This window comes from Trifolium pratense, linkage group LG7, assembly GCF_020283565.1.
Source record: "Trifolium pratense cultivar HEN17-A07 linkage group LG7, ARS_RC_1.1, whole genome shotgun sequence".
NCBI lineage: Eukaryota > Viridiplantae > Streptophyta > Magnoliopsida > Fabales > Fabaceae > Trifolium > Trifolium pratense.
The window spans coordinates 41,826,703-41,841,317 of NC_060065.1; positions in this window are offsets into that span (position 1 = coordinate 41,826,703).

A 14,615-nucleotide genomic window follows, 5' to 3' on the forward strand; every position below is an offset into this window, starting at 1 on the left:
TTATCTAATTGAGTCAACTAAATCTGAAAGAGGCAGTGTATTTTGAGTTTTATTTTTAGTGACAGATACAATATGGTCACAACAACGTATATCCAGAAAAGTGGTTTTGTCTTATTTACTGAGATTTGGTTTTAATTACTACTCTATTAGAACATCTCCAATGGTGTAGTACCTATTAGGTAGTCATAATATTTATTAGGTACTACTATTGAAGCAATATCCATTTGAGTATTTAATAGGTACTGGTTGTACAACAAGTATTTGTACCTATTTCATTTTTGTGGGTCCCATTTATAAAGTTGTATAGTTATTAGTGAGATGTGTTATTGGTAGGGTCTATTTAGAACTTTTAAAGAGATGTAGAGTTGGAGGGATTAAGTACTTATTAGGTACTATTATTAAAAAATTATAAATGAGGGACGTGTACCCGTGGGGCCCAGTTAAGTACTAAAAAATGAGTATCTCCATTGTGGATGCTCTTAATTATTTGTAATTATTTAATATATTAATGAGTAAGAAAAACAAAAAGAAAGCTTAGTATGAAAAAAAAAAAATTAATGAGCCTATTATATAATAACACGAAAAAAATAATATAATACGTATATCTAGAAAAGTGGTTTTGTATTATAAATAATTAGTAAAAAAATGAATTTAATAATAAGCGTATTACTAAAAAAAAATTATTATGAATTCATTTTTTTATTTTCTTTTTATTTACAAAAAAAACACAATAATTCCACTTATATTTTAACAATATTATATAATAATTTTTTAAATATTTAATTTCAAAATAAATTTTCTACCTTAATATAATGACAAATTTAGATATAAAAAAAAGTTAATAGACCCGTGCGAATGCAAGGGTCTTTAAACTAGTGTCAAAATAAAATAAAAAATTTAATCCATCAAAATAGATAATTTTTAAATTCTATGATTTTATTTTTGTGTGACATCCAATAGGTCATTTCGGTTTAATAATGAAGCATCATTGTTATGTATTTAAATATGTGAAAGAAAAACGGACAACAAATTATGTCGTTAATTTTCTTAAATGATAAAACCAATTCTCTTTAATAATTGAAAAATTATTTACAATTATTAAATAATACTCCTTCCACTCACTGTTATAATTAAGTTTGACATTTTTAGTACATTGATTAAGTGATGAATTTAGTTTGTCTTTCAATGTATAAAAAAATAAAATTTACTTATAATGGTAATCAAAGAGAGTAAATACTCGAGCTAAATAATGTACTCCCTCCGTGACACTATATAAGCAAAAAATCCCTTTTTAGGTTCATTGCTTTATTAATATATTTAGTCTATATTAACAATGAACTTAGAAAAATGTTTTTTGCTTATATAGTGTCACAGAGGGAGTAGTTGGCAAAGCTTGATTCCCCCGGCAACCCCAACAAATTTAACAATTATAGATTCTTGACCAAATTAACAAATGTGATTCTCTTTTTAGTTAATTGACCAAATTAACAAATAGATTCTCTTTTTAATTAGTTAATTAATTAATTAATGATTATAGATCATTGACCAAAGAAATTAAATAATGATAGATCCAAATTGAAGTGCCACTATCATATTTATTTTATTACTTAAAGTACTGCCAAGTTGCCAACCACTAGAGTGTAAGCTGCTTGGGTTGGATCGATTTTAGCAAAACTTGTTATCTGATTCGATCAAAAGTTAAGTGGATTAGATTGGATGTGAAAGATGCATTTTTTATGATAAATCTGAACCGATCAAATTTGATGGTGAGTGGGTTGGGTCAACTGTCATTACATATAAATTTTTAAACAAATTTAAATAAAAATATATATAGTTATATGACATTTTATTTCTTGAAAAATTTAAAATTTAGTGTAAATTTTACTATCTAAAATTTAAACACTTGAAATTACATGAAATACTTTAAAAATTGTATTAAAATTTAAGATTTTAAAACATAAGAATATTAGACTATAAAACGGGTTGGCTTCGCGGTATTTGGTAGACAAAAAGTTATTTTTGTATTTTAGACAACTTATGCAGAGGATAAAAAATTGTCATGTGGTTTAGTGGGGGGACAATAATTTCAGTTTTTGTCCAGTCTCTTGGCCCCAATTTGTCGAGTCCCAGGAACAGTTTTAAAATCAAACACGGTACAACTGAAGTTATCATGTTCAGCCCTTTATTTTTTAACAGATCAAAAGCACCATATAGGTAAAACTGTTGGAACAAAATTGATTTAAAAAATGTTTGCCCCTAAATCTATAAAGGTTTTGATGATAACAAAGTATTAATAAACAATTGGAAGGACTAAAAATTTATTTTAAGTGCGCAGATATAAGCATCATATAAGTCCTGAATAAAGTTCAGAAGATGTGAACTCAGAAGTTCACAAGCGCTCAGAAGATGTTGGACTTCAGAGGTTACAACGTTCAGAGGATGAAGACTTCAGAACTTCATGTCTGTCTACAAGCTTCATCAAACTCTGAAGTTCTCTTTGAAAGCTGTGAAGATTCCTTTGTTAGTCAACTCTTCTACCAATGGAGAAAAGGACCTTTCAAGCCTGATCAGTTCAGCTACCTCTGTTCTGTCTGTCCTAACTTGAGAACGTGGGTCTTCAGTTTTGTTAGCTGAATAAGGAAAGTCCACTCTGCAGTAGTCAAAGTACCTGAAACTCTTTCTTAGTTTTGGATACAACCAAACTGCATCAAGACAGACTGCTTGAAGACAAAAGGTTATCAACTCCAACGGCTCCTTTTGCAACGACTCTTTCTAGTGGTATATATACTAGAAGATTCAGCTACAACAAAATAACATTTATTAAGATTTGAACGCGCGCTGAACAAACTCTGAACTCTGTGATATACAAGCTCTGAACCTCTCTCAAGTGTTTTTGCACTTTAGCCAAATACTCTGTAATATTTGTATTTGTTCTCCTTAGGTTCATCTCAGAGCACTTGTATATTTTTATATACTTTATTGTTACGTGTGTAACTTAAGCTTGTGTGCTTAAGTGTGAGACTTAAACTTGTGTGTTTAAGTGTGAAGTCTTAAGCTTGTGTGCTTGAGCATAGTTGTGAAGTCTCTTGCTTGTGTGCTTGAGCATAGTTGTGAAGTCTCTTGCTTGTGTGCTTGAGCAAGTGTAATCTTGTGTGATTATAGTGAACTCCCTTGGAAGTGCAAGGGGACTGGACTACTCTCGTTTTGTGAGAGGAACCAGTATAAACTGCTTGTGTGTTTTTCTCTCTCTCTTGTTATTATTTATGTTATTTATCCGCTGCGAACGTAGTTGAGTTAAGAACTTGAAAAAGTTTTAACTTAGCTAAAACACAATTCAACCCCCCCCTTCTTGTGTTTTCACACCTTCAATTGGCATCAGAGCACCTGGTCTGTTACTTTCACTTAACAGTGAGACAGTAAAGATCTTGTGAGAACACTATGTCTGGAGGAGATGATAGTAGTACTAGAACTACTGGTGAAGAGGCCAGTGGTGCTGGTGGTGGTCCTAGAAATGCTTTTGGTTATGACTACTTAAGTAATGAATCACATGAACATAGTGGCAACAGAAAAGCCCCTATATTCAATGGTGATGCTTCATTATTTGAGTGGTGGAAAGAGAGACTGTATAGCAATATTACTGCTATTGATCATGAGTTGTGGGATTTGGTTGAGTTGGGAGTAACTTTTGAAAACTTGAATGAACATGGTAGGTTGTCCATGGAGAATAGAAAGTTACTCACACCAGCTAACCTAAAAATCTACACAAAACATCATAGAGTAAAGGACATTGTTGTTGGTGCTATTAGACATGAGGATTATGTCAGAATAGAGAACAAGTCTACTGCTAAATCTATCTTTGATTCTATGTGTGCTACCTATGATGGTAATGAAAAGGTTCAAGAGGCTAAAGCTAGTCTTTTGATAAGGCAATATGAACTTTTCACTATGCAACAAGATGAAAACATTGAGACTATGTTTACAAGGTTTCAAATCCTTGTATCTGGTCTTAAAGCTCTTAAGAGAAGTTATTCAACCTATGACCATGTTCAGAAGATTCTGAGAAGTCTTCCTATTGCTTGGAGACCTAAGGTCACTGCAATAGAGGAAGCTCAAAATCTCAAGACTCTGAGTCTTGAAGCTCTGATAAGCAATCTCAGAAGCCATGAGATGGTTCTGGATGCTGACTCAGAAACTAAGAAGAAGTCTAAGTCAGTGGCTTTACAGTCAACTAAGACTACTTCTAAGGCTCTTAAGACTCAGCTTCTTGATATTGAAGAAGAATCTTCTGCTGATGGTCAAGAGGATGAGATGAATGAGGATGAGTTTGCTTTATTCACCAAGTTTCAGCAATGGAACAGATTTAACAAAAGAAATTTCAGAGGAGGTAACAGCTCCAGAAATTTTGTCAGCAAAAAGGATGATCAGAAGAATTGCTTCAACTGTAAGAAGCCTGGACACTTTATTGCTGATTGTCCAGAAATGTCTGCTAAAGACAAAAGCAAAAGATACACCTCAAAGAAGCAACAATTCAAGAGTAAACTAAGAAAGAGTCTGATGGCTACTTTTGAAGAGCTATCATCTGAGGAAGAAGTTGATGAAGAAGAAGAAGCAAATCTAGCCCTGATGGCTTCAACTGACTCAGATGTAGACTCAGACGATGAATCAGAATCAGATTCAGAAGCAACTGATGAGGTATTTTCTGACTGCTCTAAATCTCAACTCATAACTGCACTTAACAAGGTCATTGAGAAACATCTCAGAGTGTTAAGTAAACAAAAAATTTTACAAGAAAACCTTAACACTCTGACTGAACAAGCAGAACATTTTCAAGGTCTATATCAAGAAACTCTGAATAGAGTAAATGATCTTGAAAAGGGTTGTGCTGTGTGTCACAAACCTACTGATGAGCAAGAAATGGCTCTTCAACAGTTTGTGCATCTCAACCTTGGTAAGAGCAAAGCTGCTAATCTTGTCTATAATGTCATGAGACATAGAGGAGAGGGACTTGGCTATGAATATGGTAGAACATATTCAAAGCTAAAGACCTATCCCAAAAAGGTTGGAAAATCTTGGGTTTACTATGTTGTACCTCAGAGTGAAGAAGGAAAGAAATTTGGTACTCTGGAAGATGAGGATAATAATCTGAGAGATTTGGGAAATGACAACTCAGAGGAATCAAGTTCCTCAGGATCTGGGAAGAAAAGCTCAGAAGATAAAAGCTGTTCAGAACTTGACAGTATTAGTTCAGATGTTCTGAAAGTTTCAAAATCTGATGCTTCAACTTCTGGAACCAGAGGAATTCTAGTTCATGAGAAAAGTCAACCTAAAAGCTCAGAGGTTTTTAAAAGAAAGTCAAACCTCAAACCTCAGAGGCAACATAGGACTAAGGTTATTTATGATTCTAGAGTCAGTAAGTATAACCAGTCAAATCAATGGACTGGTGATAAATACAAACTCTGGGAGCATAAACAATCCAAGTCCTGGAATAATAACAGAACTCAAACTAAGAAATATTTTCAAAAGAGTTATTATTCCAAACCAAAATCTTTCCCTCACACTCAACAACACAGTAAGCATTTGTGGACTAACAAGCGTGGACCCAGAAGATGGGTACCAAAAGCTGAAATTATGTATCATTCAGATTTACCAACTAGGAAAGGATATGTCCTACCTAGAGTTTGGAAACAAGTTCTATGCAAAGGAAGAAGGGCTTATGTCCTTGACCAATGGCTGACAAGTTCTCAAGTGAACAATCAGAACTTGATCAATGAAGAGGAAGAATATTGGGATGACTTTATCATTAACTGTGATAAAGAGTTCCATCGTAGTGATTAAAGTTGTTTCTCATACAGCCTATCACTCAAAGAAGTATCATGAATCATTCATGGTATCTGGATAGTGGGTGTTCAAGGCACATGACTGGTGACAAGCAACTGTTCTCCAAGCTAACTATGAAAGAAGGAGGTTCTGTTGGCTTTGGAGGTAATCAGAAAGGAAAGATAATAGGTACAGGTACAGTAGGTAATTCCTCCCTATCTATTAATGATGTTTGGTTAGTTGATGGACTTAAACATAATCTATTGAGCATAAGTCAATTTTGCGACAATGGTTATGTAGTCATCTTTAATAAGGAATCATGTACTGTGTCTAAACAATCTGATAACTCCATTATATTCAAAGGTCTGAGAAAGAACAATGTTTATAAAGTTAATCTTTCTGATTTGAATGAACAAAAAGTGATGTGTCTTTTGACCTTGAGTGAAGAAAAATGGATCTGGCATAAGAGGTTAGGCCATGCTAACTGGAGGTTAATCTCTAAGCTTAGTAAGCTTGACCTTGTCAGAGGTTTACCTAAAATTAAATATCACTCAAACACACTTTGTGGTTCATGTCAAAAAGGAAAGATTACAAAGTCATCTTTTAAACCTAAGAACATTGTCTCTACCTCAAGACCATTGGAACTTCTTCACATTGATCTTTTTGGACCAGTTAACACTGCTTCAATCAATGGAAAGAAGTATGGATTAGTGATTGTTGATGACTACAGTAGATGGACTTGGGTAAAATTCCTAAGAACAAAAGATGAAGCTTATGATGAGTTTAGCATCTTCTGCAAACAAATTCAAAATGAAAAAGGCTACACTATTTTAAAAGTTAGAAGTGATCATGGTGGAGAATTTGAAAATGAACCTTTTGAAAACTTTTGTGAAAAATATGGCATTCTGCATGAATTCTCTTCTCCTAGAACTCCTCAACAAAATGGGGTAGTAGAAAGGAAGAATAGAACTCTGCAAGAAATGGCCAGAACCATGATGCATGAAACAAATGTAGCAAAGTTTTTATGGGCAGAAGCTGTAAACACAGCATGTTATGTTCAAAATAGAATCTATATCAGATCAAAGTTGAACAAAACTGCTTATGAATTGTTCAAAGGAAGAAAACCTGATATTTCTTATTTTCATCAGTTTGGATGTACATGTTACATCTTAAACAACAAAGTCCATCTAAAGAAATTTGATGCTAGAGGTTATAAGGGTATCTTTATAGGATACTCTGAACGCTCAAAAGCATACAGACTGTATATTTCTGAAACACATACTGTGGAAGAAAGTATGCATGTCAAATTTGATGACAAAGAGCCTGACCAAGTGTCAGAGCTTGTGGAAGGTTTGTCTAGATTTCAGGTATCAGAGGATCAATATTCAGATATTCCAAACTACTCAGAACATCCATTCTCTGAAGTACCTCTGAACACAATAGTTCCTACAGACTCTGAACAACCAAGAACAGAAGCATCTGCTGAACCTGATGTTGATGAGTCTGAAGATGATGAACCCCCAAGAAATACTTTCAAATACAAGTCATCACATCCAGAGGAACTGATCTTAGGCAACAAGGATAGTCCAAGAAAGACAAGATCTCAACTAAGAAATGAGGAATCATTAGTTGGTCTTATCTCAATGATGGAACCTTCAAAGATTGATGAAGCTCTGAAGGATGATGCTTGGATTGTAGCAATGCAAGAAGAGCTGAATCAATTCCAAAGGAATGATGTATGGACTCTAGTGCCTAAACCTTCACACAAGAACATTATTGGAACAAAATGGGTATTCAGAAACAAGCTGAATGAACAAGGTGAAGTGGTAAGAAACAAGGCTAGATTGGTTGCACAAGGTTATAGTCAACAAGAGGGGATTGACTATACTGAAACCTTTGCACCAGTTGCTAGACTTGAAGCAATCAGGTTACTTCTATCTTATGCTGTTAATCATGGAATAACCTTATATCAAATGGATGTTAAAAGTGCTTTCTTAAATGGTTTCATTTCTGAAGAAGTGTATGTTAAGCAACCTCCTGGTTTTGAAGATATCTCAAACCCAGAACATGTTTTTAAACTGAAGAAATCACTGTATGGTCTGAAACAAGCTCCCAGAGCTTGGTATGATAGACTCAGTAATTTCCTTCTTGAAAAAGGTTTTGAAAAAGGAAAGGTTGACTGCACACTCTTTAGAAAAACAACCAAAGAAGACATCTTAATCATTCAAATTTATGTTGATGATATTATTTTTGGTTCAACTAATGCTGCTTTGTGCAAGAGTTTTTCTAAGATAATGCAGGATGAATTTGAAATGAGCATGATGGGAGAGTTGAAGTTCTTTCTTGGAATTCAAATCAATCAGAAGAAGGAAGGAACTTATGTTCATCAATCAAAATACACTAAAGAACTTCTGAAGAAATTCAATCTAGATGACTGCAAGATTATGAATACTCCTATGCATCCAACTACCAACATGGGCAAGTCAGATGATGAAGGAAAGGTAGATCAAAAGGTCTACAGAGGTATGATTGGTTCCTTACTCTATCTGACAGCCTCTAGACCAGATATTTTATTCAGTGTTTGCTTATGTGCAAGATTCCAGTCAGATCCCAGAGAATCTCATCTTACTGCTGTAAAGAGAATCTTTAGGTATCTGAAAGGAACAACTAATCTTGGACTTCTCTATAAGAAATCCAATGATTATGTGCTAAATGGATTCTGTGATGCTGACTATGCTGGAGATAAAATTGAAAGAAAATCCACAAGTGGCAATTGTCAATTTGTTGGTGAAAACCTTATCTCCTGGGCTAGTAAGAGACAAACTACTATAGCTTTGTCTACAGCAGAAGCAGAATACATTTCAGCAGCTAAGTGTTGTACACAACTACTCTGGCTAAAATATCAGTTAGAAGATTATCAGGTAAGCAGTAACAATATTCCTTTATATTGTGATAATACTGCAGCCATTCATTTATCTAAAAATCCTATCCTACACTCTAGAGCCAAACATATTGAAATTAAACACCATTTTATCAGAGATTATGTTCAGAGAGGCATTATAGATATTAAGTTTGTTGATACTGAAAATCAATGGGCTGACATATTTACAAAAGCCTTATCTGTTGAAAGATTTGATTTTATAAAGAAACATCTGAACATGTTTTCAATCTCTGAATGAAAATTTTTTTTTGGCACTTAAAGTGTAAGAGGTTATGTATATCAGAACTTATGATTCAGAACATCTGAAACACAAGCTCTGAAGTACTTAACTCTGATAGAGAATTTTAAATAACTCAGAGGCTCTGAACTATTTAAGTGGGAACGTTTAGTATTCACTGCTGAACAGTTGTCCACTAAAATAGCAGTTACCGAGTAAATTTCTGCACGTGGTCTACGTGTGTCAGGTAGTGGGTGGTTAATGATGATTTTTGGTATTCAATTTTCTGTCAATTAGCGTAACTTCCCAATTTTGCTATTTTCGTGTTAACTGTACTCATTTAAATAAAACTTACACAATACACTCGCACACTATTCACTTTCACAACCTACACTTTCATATTCTCTCTAAACCTCCAACACAAACTTTCTTTCTCTCTCGTTAGTCTTCCAAACCTTACCCTAATCTCCAACAATGGCTGGTACTTCGTCTTCTTCTTCAAAAAGGATTCCACCGTTCATATTCAAGAACCTTCAGATCGTTGGGAACGAGATGGAGTTTCCAGAATCTGAACTTACTTTTCTCTCAGAGAAGATGGTTGATTTTGATGGACTACAAGCTAATGGGTTTGATGTTAAAAAGTACTTTATCGCTCAGGGATGGGATAAGTACTTCGACATGCTTAATGGTCCTATTTATCCAGATTTGTTGAAGAAATTTTGGATGAAAGCAAAGGTTTTTGATAAGCATGAAGCTAAGAAGGAAGAGCTTGCTGCTATTGAGAGGGATCCTAGTCTGAAGGGTAAAACTAGGAAGGAAATGGGTTTGCTGGATTATACAGGTGTACAGATTAGGTCTAACATCTGTGGAATGAACATGGCAATCTCGCCTATTCATTTCAATGCTCTTCTTGGTCTACCTAACTCTGGGATAGAGTTAGATGTGTTTGAAAAGGATACAAGATACAGGGATGATCTTCTGCATCTCATCTGCACAGATTTCTCTTTGAAAGGGAAAGTAAAGGGTTTGACTGATGAATGTAGAGTTCTCTTCAAGATTATCCTAGCTGCTATCAGTCCAAGGGTTGGTGGAACTGATACAATCTCCTGGACTCATCGTCATCTGCTGTACTTTCTTCTGACTGAAAAGAAGGTTAATCTTGGAGATTACTTTTTTGAACGTATCTGTGAAGCCATTTTTGCAAGTAAATCTCAGAGGAAAACTACTATAGTTTATCCTAGGCTGTTGTCTGACCTTCTGCATCAAGGTCATGTTGTTCAGAACTTGAGGAAGTTCCACCCTGAATTGGTTGAGAAGAGGTTCTATCCAGAAATTCTGAACGCTAATTTTCTGTCCAAGATGCGTTTGATTGCATCTAAGCCTGTTGCTCCCCCACAAGAGTTCACTGTTAGGCTTGAGGATCGTCTGTATGTCGACGGCTACCCACTTATATCTGAAGCTGATGCTGAGCATGTAATTCAAGGCTACTTGGAAGTGCTCAGACAAGAAGGTTTTGTTGTTGATAGAAGTATGGTTCCTCCTGCTCCTGTCAATCTGTATAACCCTAAGAGGAAACCAAAGAGAAAAGCTGAAGCTCAAGCTGATCTTCCTAAGCCAGATCTTCTGGTTCAGAAGAAGATTAAGGTAGAAAAAGCTATGGTTGAGCAAAGGACTAAGAGGAAGCATGAAGACTCTGCTACCAAGGCTGCTGAAGGAGCTTCTAAAAAGCCTATGGTTGTTGAAGTTGAAAGTTCATCTGAGGAATCTACATCAGAAGATGAGACTGAGTCTGATGAAGAAACAATTGCTGAAAGCCTTCGTAGAAGACCTGCTCCTACTTCCAAAGATAAAGGTAAATCTACTAAGTATGTTTTTAATGAAAATGAGATTGGATTAGGTTACACCAAACCTCTCAAAACCATCTTACCAACCTCTGATATTTCAACCTCTGATAATCCTCTTTCTGAACTAGAAAAACATCTGAGCCCTGACCCTCTTAATAATCACCCTGAACACAAATCTCCTGAACCAACCCCTGAACAAACTGCTCCTGAACCATCCCCTGAACATGTTCACCCTGAATCCACTTCTGACATATCATCATCTGAACCAACCCCTGAACCCCATCCTAACCCAAGTGCTGAACATGCTTCTCCTGAGCGTATTCACACTTGTGCTCCCAAGCCTTCAGAGGTAGAAGTTGTGACTATTGACAACCCTACTCCTGAAATACCTGATCTCTCTACTATTCCCAATCCTTCACCATCATCATCCAACACTTTTAGAAATCTATCCACTCAATTTCATGAAGACTTGCTTAGATTATCTACAATAAAGGACAGGTTCTTAGTTTGTCCTTCTGATGTGGACCTCGAAGTATCAAGCATTAAGGCAAGGATTTGCAATGCTTTGGATGTTGCTGCTGCAAAGGTTAAGGCTGTTATTGGTAAGCGGGATCTGGAAGGTATAAGCTTCATGAGGAACAATCTGGCTAGGGCTGAGCTGAAAAGGTTAACGCCATTCAATCATGAAGAGCATGAGCGTGCTAAGCTTGTTGCTATAGCTGCTGCTGTGAGGCGTATGTCTGAATTCAAAGACTGCTGGGTTGATTCTACTCTTCTGCAACGTCTTGAGGATCAAAGGATTGAGACTGAACGTCTGGAAGAAGCTGCTGCTAGGGTTGCTGAGTTGGCAAATGAGCTACATCATGAGGATGCCACAGAAGAGGATGTGCTGAATGTGCTGAACCAGGATGATGTCCTGATGATTGACTATCCAGAGGAAGGTGAACCCTCTGATAAGGGCAAGGCACCTTTGGTTGAAGAACCAGAACCTGTGATTGAAGATCAAGCTCCTGCTATGGCAGATCAGTTGCAAATATTTCAAGAAGCCCTGAGGGAACAGCAAGAAGGTCTAGAACGTCAAAGAGCTGCTCAAGAGACATTGGAAACCAAGGTGGATGGTTTAGTTTCCAATGTGGGATCTTTGAATGACAAATTCGACCAACTCTTAGCCCTTCTTAAGAAACCTTAGGATTCTCTGCACATGTTTTTTATGCTTTCTGTTTATCCTCTGAACAATTTTCTTTTTAAACTATGTTTGTTTTATTAATTATGTGGTTTGTTTTATATTCTGTGTGTTTTGCTTGTGAGTACTTTCTTTGTTAAAATAGAACATAAGAACACAAGATGCTTTCTAAAAACGAAAATTTTTATTAATGATCTGATAATGTAGAGTACATTGGTAAAAAGAAAAAGAAAAAGACAACCTAATCCTAATCAGATGAATAAAACTCAGAAGAAATCTCTGATTTCTCCTCAGCATCCTCTGATGAAATTTCAATGGGATCTGGGTTTTGCTCTTGTTCTTCTTCTTCTTGTTCCTCTTCTGGAACATAGCCAGCCAAGAACTCCACATAGTCAGCATCATCTTCATTCTCTTCAGCTTCAGAGTCTGATGAGATGATTATTATCTCAGCATCTTGTGGTATCTTTTTGTCTTCTTTATCCTTCTCTTCGTCTTCGCGTTTTTCCTCGTTTTTCTTTCTCTTAAACTCTGCGATGCGTAAACTGAATCTTTTCATTATTCCTACCTTCTCTTGCTTCACTTGTTTCTTCTTGTTTTTACGTGAAGAAGGCATGTTAGCTTGCTCCTTTTTATAAACCCTTGAGCGCGTTGGTTTTTGTTTTTGAAATTAATTCACCTTTGTAACAACCACTCTTTCTTCTTTGACTGTCTTGGTCTTATAACTTTGTTTTACTTTTTGATAATGACAAAAGGGGGAGTAGTTACGCATTAATTGATAAGGTCCAAAACTGAAACCACGCCTTTTATCTCGCTTTTATCTGTTAAATTAAAAGTTGTTTTACGTATTTCAAGGTGGAGACTAAGTTAGTTGAAACTAAAATAAATTTCATAAGTAAGGATAAGTTAAGAGTGCAATTTTGACTTAGCCTTATGAGACTTAGGGGGAGAGCTTGCAAACCTCTCACTCTGAAGAAAGATATGAAATTTGTTTTATTTCAAACATCTTAATCTTATACTAAATTAAAATATCATGGATAAAACATAAAGTTCAGACTTTATGGAGTATCAATCTTAGGGGGAGCTTGCAAACCTCATAAACCTAAGAGAAACATGATAAGTTAATTTAATAACAATTGTCAATTAATACTTATGTTTGTCATCATCAAAAAGGGGGAGATTGTTGGAACAAAATTGATTTAAAAAATGTTTGCCCCTAAATCTATAAAGGTTTTGATGATAACAAAGTATTAATAAACAATTGGAAGGACTAAAAATTTATTTTAAGTGCGCAGATATAAGCATCATATAAGTCCTGAATAAAGTTCAGAAGATGTGAACTCAGAAGTTCACAAGCGCTCAGAAGATGTTGGACTTCAGAGGTTACAACGTTCAGAGGATGAAGACTTCAGAACTTCATGTCTGTCTACAAGCTTCATCAAACTCTGAAGTTCTCTTTGAAAGCTGTGAAGATTCCTTTGTTAGTCAACTCTTCTACCAATGGAGAAAAGGACCTTTCAAGCCTGATCAGTTCAGCTACCTCTGTTCTGTCTGTCCTAACTTGAGAACGTGGGTCTTCAGTTTTGTTAGCTGAATAAGGAAAGTCCACTCTGCAGTAGTCAAAGTACCTGAAACTCTTTCTTAGTTTTGGATACAACCAAACTGCATCAAGACAGACTGCTTGAAGACAAAAGGTTATCAACTCCAACGGCTCCTTTTGCAACGACTCTTTCTAGTGGTATATATACTAGAAGATTCAGCTACAACAAAATAACATTTATTAAGATTTGAACGCGCGCTGAACAAACTCTGAACTCTGTGATATACAAGCTCTGAACCTCTCTCAAGTGTTTTTGCACTTTAGCCAAATACTCTGTAATATTTGTATTTGTTCTCCTTAGGTTCATCTCAGAGCACTTGTATATTTTTATATACTTTATTGTTACGTGTGTAACTTAAGCTTGTGTGCTTAAGTGTGAGACTTAAACTTGTGTGTTTAAGTGTGAAGTCTTAAGCTTGTGTGCTTGAGCATAGTTGTGAAGTCTCTTGCTTGTGTGCTTGAGCATAGTTGTGAAGTCTCTTGCTTGTGTGCTTGAGCAAGTGTAATCTTGTGTGATTATAGTGAACTCCCTTGGAAGTGCAAGGGGACTGGACTACTCTCGTTTTGTGAGAGGAACCAGTATAAACTGCTTGTGTGTTTTTCTCTCTCTCTTGTTATTATTTATGTTATTTATCCGCTGCGAACGTAGTTGAGTTAAGAACTTGAAAAAGTTTTAACTTAGCTAAAACACAATTCAACCCCCCCCTTCTTGTGTTTTCACACCTTCAAAAACCTATGATCTTAACTGTTGATCAGAACAGGTAGAAGGCCAGCTGGAAGTCCGTTGAGCAGGTGGTAGGCAGCAAGTCCGAGCAGATGATCCACGGAGGGGGGGTTGTACCTGCAGGTGCTCCGATGCCTAAGTCAGTAAGGGTAGAGAGCAAAAGAGATACTAGAGAGAAGTTAGAGTGAGAGAGTAATTGCAATAATGAATAATGTCTACCTTGCTCTCCCAAGAGGGAGAGTATTTATAGCCCCCAGCTCTGGGCCAAAGGTCCTCTTAATGGGCTGGACTA